The sequence below is a fragment of the Schistocerca americana genome, chromosome 3 (genome assembly GCF_021461395.2).
Source record: "Schistocerca americana isolate TAMUIC-IGC-003095 chromosome 3, iqSchAmer2.1, whole genome shotgun sequence".
NCBI classification, from domain to species: domain Eukaryota; kingdom Metazoa; phylum Arthropoda; class Insecta; order Orthoptera; family Acrididae; genus Schistocerca; species Schistocerca americana.
Genome location: NC_060121.1, coordinates 374,895,460 through 374,906,133, shown reverse-complemented (window position 1 = coordinate 374,906,133; position 10,674 = coordinate 374,895,460).

Below are 10,674 nucleotides of genomic sequence, written 5' to 3'. Positions count from 1 at the left end.
AACTGCTCCCTCACAGCATTCAAATATCTGTTCAGTGCAGTGCCGTGAGACGTCTATGGACTCAAGTGGAATACTGTTTTTTACACACATGGCCACTCCCCCAACCCCTCAAGGACTTTCCTTGAAATACAGCCAGCTAATCTGTATCCTGGTAAAGGAAGCCTCTGACTTGTCAAATTATTTAATTGGTGCTCTGATACACCAATAATTTCAGAGTCAACATCTATAATCAGTTCACTAACATTACCTCTAATACCTCTTATATTTTGATGAAATAGGCTAATTCCTTCTCTATTTAGAAACATGACATTCTCTGAAGGTGAGCCTTTAGATAGAGGGACTTCCTTTAAGCAGGTATACCTATCAGCTGACTTCAATCTAAAAAAGGTGTAGCTCTAACACCAACTACAGCAGGAACTTTTCCATGAGTGATCCCACCACCCACTACACTGTGTCACCAGTAAGCTTTGCCAGCCTCCCCTTCCCATACCTCTTGAGGTGCAGGCCATGCCTACTGAAACACGATCTACTTATATACTCAACTGGCACCACTGAAATGTGACCCACGCCCTCTGCCATCAGTGACTTCTACAGCCCCACGTTAACGCGCCTAAGAGCCACCTTAAGATGAGACCAATCCTGACGCTGAAACAGTCGCATGTAATGCACATTAGTGCCACCGGTTTGAGTAGCTATCTTTAGCAGGCCACCACTTCCATCATATTCCCTGTTCCCTGCTCCAACCACTATCACTACCTGATCTTCCTTTGTAAATTTCCTACGTAACTCCCCTATGCTGTTAGTCACCTGAGCCAACCTTGCACTAGGCTCCACAATGCTGGTGACCTGGTACTCACCCTCCAACACTTCCTGCAACTGCTGGCCCACACCTCTACCATACGAACTACCTAGCAGCCGAACCATCTTCTTTTTGTAAAACTTTGCAACTGACCTAGGCGTCCTAACTGCTGAGGATTGCTGCATGTTCCTTACACCTACAGCTACGAGGGGCTCCTCTCCAGTCAGCTCCAACAGTTGGTGAAATCTATTGCATATATGCAAAGTATAACTGTCTGAATACCTCCTCCTCCTAGATGCCTTCTTGCCAACTGCCAGTTCCCATTCCCCAGCACCCTTCACCCTCCTCAACCTATCTAGTTCTTCCTTTGCGTATTGTAACTGCACCTTAAGGTCACAGATCTTACGCTCCTACTCCTCTATCAACTTATTTCTACTACAGATACTGCATTCGCAGGAGACGATTTCGCTAGAATGCCCACTGGCTTCCCCACTGCTTTCCTCCCAATGAAAATACTTCGAACATATCCCATACCATAACCCACTACTCACAAACCTACAACAGAGCCCACACTTCTCACTCCTGCTAAAATTTTACAGTTACTGAGAAAAACTGTACATCTGCGTTACCTAAGTTCAGTTACACCAGCAGAACTATTTATAGAACTAACAATAGCGGCCTCGAAACTCTCTGTCTACTAAGAAAGCAACTACTTGTATTAATACTACTAAACCATAAATAATACCAATACCAACAAAACTTCACAAAATTATTAGCTAAAACCAAAAATTGAAGCGGCCACTTGAACACTCAACGAAGTTAAAACACTGAAAGAGAATTTTACTGAAATATTTCACTAGAGACCATAAGAAACGTCAGCTGAAAACTAAAGCACGAAATTTACTAAACGACTTCAACACACAGAAAACACTAAAAAACACAGCGAGCGAACTTTTCCAAAAAGTTTATTAAACCGTTATTTCGCCACAAACAACACGAAACACCGCCGAAAACTGTTAGATTTAATAACTTTATTACAGAGCACAAATAAGTTTGTCAGTACTTAGCTTTATAACCGCTACAGCTGCAACCGCAAGCCGCAAAATGTAAACACACTACTGAACTCTGAGTTTGTTCGATTTGGTGAACTGAGTGGACATGTATCTTTAATTTTTGTCTAATTACACATTTACGGGTACTTAGATGTTTATTTGTGTATACCCAGGCAGAACAACATGACTAGCATATGGACAAGAGGGGAAATATGCTTTCAAATACCGTAGAGCTAACGTAGGCTCGTGGGTTTGGGTATACCTTCTGTATGTACATCAACGTTAGCTGCCTCGCCCCGTGTGCCGGCGGCTTAACTTCGGTTTGTGAAAACGCCAGCTTGCATGTAAGTGTATTCTCGGGGGTGGGTCTAGCGCCAGTAATTTATGCCTCTGGAGACCCGTCTTTGGATGGCGTTGATCATTGTTGGAGTTGTTATATTATCTTTGAGCCGTTAGCAGAAGATTTGGTGAAGAGCGGCGGGTACGGCAGTTTTGGTTTGAGCCTTTGAGGTTAAGAAGTGTGATATTGTGTTGTTCGTTTGAGCTTGTCGAATTTAATGTAAGTGTGTTATTATCCTTGAAGTATTCCGTGAAGTTTACTGTTTCTTCTGACGTAATCTTTATTCAAAGCTTTAATTCAATTGACGATCTAATTTTAGATTTCGGGCGAGTTGAGTTTTGTTTTGTTTGGACGGACTAATAAACTAAAAGTGAAAATTCCAACATTCGTCCGACGTTTTATATTGCATATAGATTAAGATATTATCAAACAAAATAATTCTTTTTAGACTTTAATAGTACAATTATAGGCTTAAGTTTCCGAAGAAGAGAAGCATTTTATCATCATAGATATGAAAGACATCCTACTTGTTAAAGCAAGAGCCTGAAACTTGATTTTACAATAAATTATAACGTGTATTTTCTGTTTCCAGCTCTCAAAATGTCTGCTGCTATGCCAATTAACCCCAAACCCTTCCTTAATAGCTTGACGGGAAAACCAGTTATGGTAAAACTGAAATGGGGCCACGAATACAAAGGATATTTGGTTTCTGTGGATGGTTACATGAACATGCAGCTAGCAAATACTGAGGAACATATAGACGGCTCTCCTACAGGCAATTTGGGCGAAGTGCTTATCAGGTGCAACAATGTGTTGTACATTCGTGGAGTGGAAGAGGAGGATGAAGAAGGTGAAATGAAAGACTGAATGAAAAACTTGATTGTGTGTCTGTATATTGACATAGTGCTTTAATTTAAGACTTTACTTTTATACAGTATGTGTTTCTCTAGAAATTCTTATTAAAAAAAAGCCAAACATTACTGTCGATTTTATTATGTAGGTTAATTGTTTAAATTTTGCATCATTGGCTTGGTGGTACTGAACTGTACTTTTGGATGTATTCTGCGACTAATAGGGTAATACACTTTTCTTACATAGTGTCACTGAAAGAAATGGGGATTTTTGCTGGTCAGTTTACTATTTATGTGGAACAAACTCCTTTTTTTACGAAAAAGTTGTAACATTTTATATATTATACTTTGCTTGCACTTTTATGTAGTAAATTTAGTGTGTTGCTGCTGTGTCAATCGCTAGGATATTTTATTGCAAAAGCAGAGTATAAAGTAGTATAATGCAGCTTGTTAAGCAGTGTCATTACCTATGTGTGTCATGCTGGATGGGGAAAGAAACTGTTCTGTTTAGAGTAATACGTGTCATTTGTACAGTCATTTGAAATGCATCCATGCCTCAGAGGTGTAGTCCCTCCATTCTACACACATTAGGCAGGGGAAAAGTGATCAAGTATTAACTGAATTAGGATGGATGTGACCATCTCTCTAACTGCAGATACGGAATGAGATGATTGGAGGCAACTAAAAAAATTGCTTTACCTGCAATAAGTCCAAATCGAAACACACACACTTGTAACAAGTAAGTTTACCAATCTGGAGATATAGAAATATATATATATATATATATGTGTGTGTGTGTGTGTGTGTGTGTGTGTGTGTGTGTGTTTTTCCTGAGGTGTTCCAGATGAAAAGGATGTCTGTTCTCCTAAATTTTCTTTACAAAGCATTGTTATATGGGCTTTCCTGATGGGAATGCAGTTTAATTTATACAGGGTGTGGCAGAGCTGATTCGATGGTTTCTGCGTGTAATAGTGGTAATTAATTTTCAATTGACACATGGCGCATTAAAATTTCAAACATATATTATGTTGCATTCTCCGCATAACACTCAATTTAAAGGTGCCTAAGATTCCATTATATTCCAGAATAACTAGTACTCCAGCAGTGACAGCACCATCCTGGCCCATGGAGACTGCTACCACCATGCAGAAGCATTGCAGTCACTGCTGAAGCAATGATTATTCATGATTTACTTTTCCTTTAATGTATTATTGATAAAATGAATAACACACTTCACTAACTTGGAACTGCACTATGGAATGGGCTCAGAAAATTCAGATTTAAAAATCATTTTGTTTGCAATGGGAAACCCATTTTCTGTTGACGCAGAGTTCTGTATGAAAGATGTTGAATAGCATCTGTTTGGAGAGCGTGTGTGTTTCTCCGAAATGTGAAATGAATTAAGTGCACAGCATACAACAATCTTTCTTTCCTCTATTTAAAGCAGCCTGTCAAAAATGTTTGTTGACATTTTGTAGCTGAAATTGAGCTTCATCTGATAACTTTATTTTCCATAATGAGCACAAGTCACTGCTTCTTAACTAAATTGTTTCACAGTTTGTATCAGTAAGTGTTAGTTCATATTTAGTCTTTTTCTAATGTTAACTGTTGCGATAGTTCATAAAGATGAGAGGAAAACAGGAGGGTGGGTGAAAGCAACAGTGAAGGCTAGGGGGCAGAGTAAGATAAAGTGACAGTGCAGGGGATAGGAATGTAGCACTGGACTGCTCATACCAGTGGTATACAACGAAAATGTATGGGGTGGGGAAGAGCAGCACAGAAAAGAGGAAGAGAGATGACTGGAATGACTGCTCTAGATATTGTCCTCCCTTTCCTTCACCCCTCCCTTCATCTTATTCCTCTCACCCAACGTAACCTGTCATCCTAGTTGGGCTGCAATGCCAGCGGTGTAGTGTGATGTTTGTATTCCATCGAGGGCTTTACAGTATTGTATGTGGCTCTATTAACTTAAGTCTTAATTATTCTGATTTTTCCAGAAGTTGTAGAACAACAGATTGTTGTCTGCAAGAATGTTAAGACTTTGCTCATTTTCAAGTGTTTGAACTGATCATGGAAGGCCTGGATTCTTTGACAGGGCCGAAACAGTTGATCTGAACTGACTTATTTATGACAAAATGGTTGTGTGTATTGGCACCTTAATCATGTTTTATTGTTACGTACTGTATCTCATTGTAATCATTACTTCGAAATGAGCACTCTACTGCAAATGCAAAGTGTTCACTTATTGGTTTTAAACTGCACGGGTCTAGTTTAGCAGGGGATACAACCCGTCTGCTTTGAACAATGACGTCACAAGTCGCCAGAGAGCATGTATTACAAAGATGAGAGCTGAGGAGAATGTTGAGAAACAAAGGAATGCGAGAGAGATAAACTTTATTTCACATACATAAGGGCCAGTTGTATTTTCACGTTAACGATATCGCGTGTTTGTATCTTAGTATTTCTCTGCAAAATACAATGGAAAGAAATGAATGAAATTACTAGCAAAGAATACATCACGTTACATGTATGTCAGTTGTATCTCGAAAGTCTTTCGAACTGTATTGCTTAAGTGCAGTACGGGATAAAAGTTCAGCGTAGTCGATTTCTTAGTTTCAACTAGCATTGCTGTCCTGTTGTTCACTTGAACTACGTATCCCCTGCTTCACTAAACCGCAAATGAAACCCGATACAAATTAAAAGCTCATTCGAAGAGTGTTGCTTAAGTACAGTCTGGAATATGAGTTTTGTCGTAAGGCGATTTCTTGGTTTTCACTAGCATTACTGTCCTGTTCTTCACCTGAACGATGTATCCTCCGCTTCAGTAAACCCTAAGTGGAACACGGGATACAAATTGTAGATGTGCTGTTTATTTTGTCTCCGCTATTACTAATGTAAAGTAGGATCAGTTTATTCTATCTCGTGAGATTTTTTTAAAAAAAACACTTATCAGCTACTGAAGCATCTGTATCTTCTAATGGGTGCGGGAGTTCAGACTCACACCCACCCACCTCCCCAGGAGTCGGAACTCCCGCACCCATTAGAAGATACAGATGCTTCAGCAGTTGATAAGTATTTTTTGGCTTTTAAAAAAAAATCTCAAGAGATAGAATAAACTGATCCTAAGATACAGATGCTTCAGTAGCTGATAAGTGTTTTTTGGCTTTAAAAAAAAACTCACGAGATAGAATAAACTGATCCTACTTACGATTAGGTGGAAATACATGTACGTTACATTTGCAACCTCTGAATAAGAAACAAACAATTAACTTAATTAAATCACAGGTTTAATGAATTAGCGAATATCAAGTGATTGCTTTTAGATTCACATTCAATTATTTTAATGATAGCGCTTATTAGAACACAGAACTGCTTTATTATCTATGCCTCGAAGTGAAGACATTATTATCTATAACTAAGGAATGACTTCATTGTTCAAAGCCGACGGGTTGTATCCCCTGCTTCACTAGACCCAACTGCACTATACAAAGCTGTAACACTCATTATGCTGTCTACCAATGTATACATTTGCGGTAATTCTAAGTCATTGAAAGTCTACTGCACTCTAAAACAGAATGGCTGTAATGTAGTTGGTTAGTACTCAATATGAGTGAAGTTTGAGGTAGATTGGAAAAAAATTGAAAAATGATTCTATCTTGCAAATTAAGTTGAAGTACAATGTGTTTAACAGTTGTCACATTCTGGAGTTGCTGGTTTGTCCCTTACATAAAATATTGAAAAATCAGATGAGGCAAATAATGATGCTTGGATAGCCTCCTTGAAACAGATACCACATGTGTAGAATGATGTGCCATAATAATAGATGATTTTATAAGAATATGTATAAATTTTACAACAAATTCATAGCAAACATGGTGTCTGTGACAGTTGACATATCACGATAACACCATTTGTGTTTAAAACACTCGACTGAGATAACCTTTGACTATACAATTTTTGTGACTGCATGTGTTGCGTCATTCTAATAGGCTGTATAACTTCTCAACTCTTGGCCAGTGCCATCTTCTTGCGTGAAGGAATTTCATGCAATCTTTAGTGTAAAACTGAAAAAGCAAAAGGTTTGGGAGAAGTAGGTTTCATCTGATTTTTATATTCTCTTCGGGTTTGACCTGATTTAGACCACTGCCTTCATAGTGATAAATGGTCAGCAGCAACAGCCAACAGGTCCAGCTAAACACTTACTGTACTCAGGCCACTCGGCCACCATTTACCCTGAAAGAGCTGCTGGTGGTAAAGTTGTCTTTCACATTTACTGAATTAGACAGCATAATCATTAAGATACTGAGGCAGAATGTTCATTCTGCTATGGAATGTGCTTTGTCATAACTTCCTGGCAGATTAAAACTGTGCTGGTCTGTGGTTGTAACCTGAACCATCTCAGGTAATAAGCTTACCAATTGAGGTATCCAGGGACAAGATTGTTAATTTTCTAAGAGAATTGCCTGTGAAAGGCCAAATTGCGGGTTCAAGTCCCAGTCCAATACAGTTATAATCTGCTAGGAGCCAATCTGGTGCAAAGGAAATTACTTAACGTGTATAGAGGTTTCCTTGCCACCTTGTATAATCTGAACTAAAACTCAGTTGCTGTGTTGGTGCAATTGGCTGTCTTGCCACTGCTTGAAGTTTAATTTGCTTTTGTAATGGAACTGAAGTCTAAGAATTTGCTATCTTGGATGGTTAAAGCACTTAATATCTAATTAAATTTACTTTTATTTACCCAACCAATTATATTGGTGAAAATGAAAGGCAAGCTCACTATTTTGATGTTAGATATAGAGTGCATGTTTTAATAATAGTATTGTGTAACAATGCTCTGAATTTCTTCAGGCAGTGCACATGGTAGGGGTGGAAATTTACCTTGTACTAGAGCACCAGTCTTCAAACTTTTTTGTTCAAGAGCCAATACTGATACTGTGGGATGGCACCTCTGGCCGCTTATGTACCAATATTATTATGAACCTACGTAAATTAGTATGTTAAGTGCCCCCCGTAGACCAGAAATATTAAGTTGTAATAAGCTGTTCACATGGCTCGATATCGTTAAGTCTGTACAATTCGGAACACTTGGTGTATACTATTCTGTTTCAGGTAGCTGCCACCCTCAGTAACTCCATTGTTGTGACACTATAACTGCCTAATGAAGTGTTACGTTGTCTGTGTCAGTAGATGATTGTTTACTAGACCTTACATTGAAGTGCATAATGCAATATGTGACATCCCAAATTTTACTGCATTTTGAGTGTTGCATTTCTGCTACTCATTGTGTTGTCTTACACCAGCATAAATTTAAATTTCATATTCCTTCTTACAAGTATGTACAGAGTTCGAAAATGACTGTCTCTATAATATGCACTCATGAATCCATGTTACCTCCAGTTTGAAATTCATAACATAGCGGCTGCTCGTTATAACCATGCAAGCCCATGAGTTGACACTTGAAGACAAATAAGAAAGCATTCTCCCTATCACATCCTCTCACCCTGCAGTGACAAATCAGTCTGCTCTTGTACCCAGCTTTTGTCTCTGAGATGACCAGCCAATATATTGCACACTTGTCTCCCCTCCAGTATGTTTTTGATTCAGTGAGGAAGTCAGGTACAACCAACAGTTGTAATAGTGTTTATTTTTTGAAATAAGTATAAATACTTAACCATTTGCAGCTGTTGCCTGTACTGGATTCCTTCACTGAATAAAATTATTGTGCAGCTGACAGTGATCAGCCTTGTTTATGATATTAAAATCCTTCAACATGGGGACTAATTACTTTAAATTGCCTTGTGCTGGTTTAACAACAATTGGCCCTTCAGGGATGTAATGACGGTAGTAGTGTGTTGGCACATGCAGTTTTGACAGAGTTTTAGAAGTAAAATAGTAAGACTATCTGCTAATTTATTTTTGTTCATTACTGAGAAGGAAAACTACATTCTGAAGAAGCTTTTAACGTTAGTTGATGTTTTTGAATTCAGCTGTTATTCGCTAGATTTATAACACACGGCTGAGAAACGCAGGCAGCAAGACTACTTAATTCAAGTTGCATGTGTCCATTGGGCCGAAGTTATACGACCGCTGCTCTAGCCCCTCCAGGAAAAAGACGTATTCTTGAGAACCTCTTAAAGCATCTTAAGATGTGTTTAACTGCCTGGTCATCTCTTTAATGTGGTATGCAGATCACCCTATTGTTAGCATAGGAACCAACTCCAAGCCCAATGCACATACAATGAATTCATTTGCAGAAATTTATCATACTTAAAGATGACTTTAAATGCTGCATTTTATGTTGATATCCCACATCACCTGCTCTAAATTTGGAGACAACAGTTTATTTATAGAAAGAAATGACAAAACTAAATCCTGTTTAGAGGGTATTTAGAAAGAAGTGTTTTATTGCATTTTATCGAGTGAAGCTGTACTTGCTCAAACATTGAATTGGCCTATGACTTTTTTCAAAACCTTTCTACACAAATTAAAATAAAATGATAAATGTTTAGTAAATAAACACGCAGAGATACAGATTTTACTGTGGAAGCTGTTTCACAATTCCTATTACAGGCTTCCAGAGGTTGTAGAGGGAACTTAAAAGGTAAAGTTTCAATTTACATACATACTAGTTTCTTGCAATCATTGTAGTCTGACAAATGGTATGTGTTTTTATAATTACTACAGACATGATTTTGTGTGCATACTGTGAAGCTGGAGATTTTAATGGGGTCTGATCTTCAAACATATTGAACATTTCTGAATGTGGGTGCCTTATCAAAAGTTTATGTACGAAGACCTTTCTAGACCTAGAACCTGTAATATGAAATGTCCAGCACCCTGTATATTTGCATAAGATGTAGAGGCAAGTTGGTGCTTGTTTGGGCTGTGTAATGAATTGGCCTGGAATCGGAAATCTGCATATCATTGAGTGAAGAAGGGTTAAGATGAAATATTGATTTACTGAAGTCGAACATGAGCAAATACTGATGGTTGTAAACAATGGTACATACAGTATCCTCTGCTGCATTCTTAATGGTACCTGTACAACACAGGTGATCACATGCCATTCTCTTGGTTTAAATACATAAAAATTGCGGAAAATGGTAAATCCTGCACTAAAAGAAATCTGATGAAGCCACTTTAAAATGCATGAGGCAAAATATGGGCAGTGGCACCACTGAAACTGATGTGCAATTGATAAATGCTTTCAAATAGTAGTTTTGCAGAAGAAACAAGGGCAGCTCACTATAGCACTTAAGCAGTACAGTCAGCTTTTTTTCTTTTAAGTACTCAAATACTGTGTGTACACATGGAATGAAATACTGCGTAGTTTTATTTTATTTGCTGCTATTTAATTTCTGATTTTACAACTTTTATGTAAGATAAATCTAAAATTGCGGCATGTGTTCTTGTTAATTTGTCACCTAAACAAACTCCAAAATCAAAATATCTAGAAGTCTGAAGAGAGATCAGAGGTTGGTAAGTAAGCAGTTTCATTAAATTGGTTTACTTTATGTCATAGGTATGGTGACAAAATCAAAATGTTTTATCCTTAATAAAAATATAAAAAACACTAATCCTCAAGAGAGTAACATTCTAGAGCTACTAGTTGGTGCTTGGTTTCAAATATTT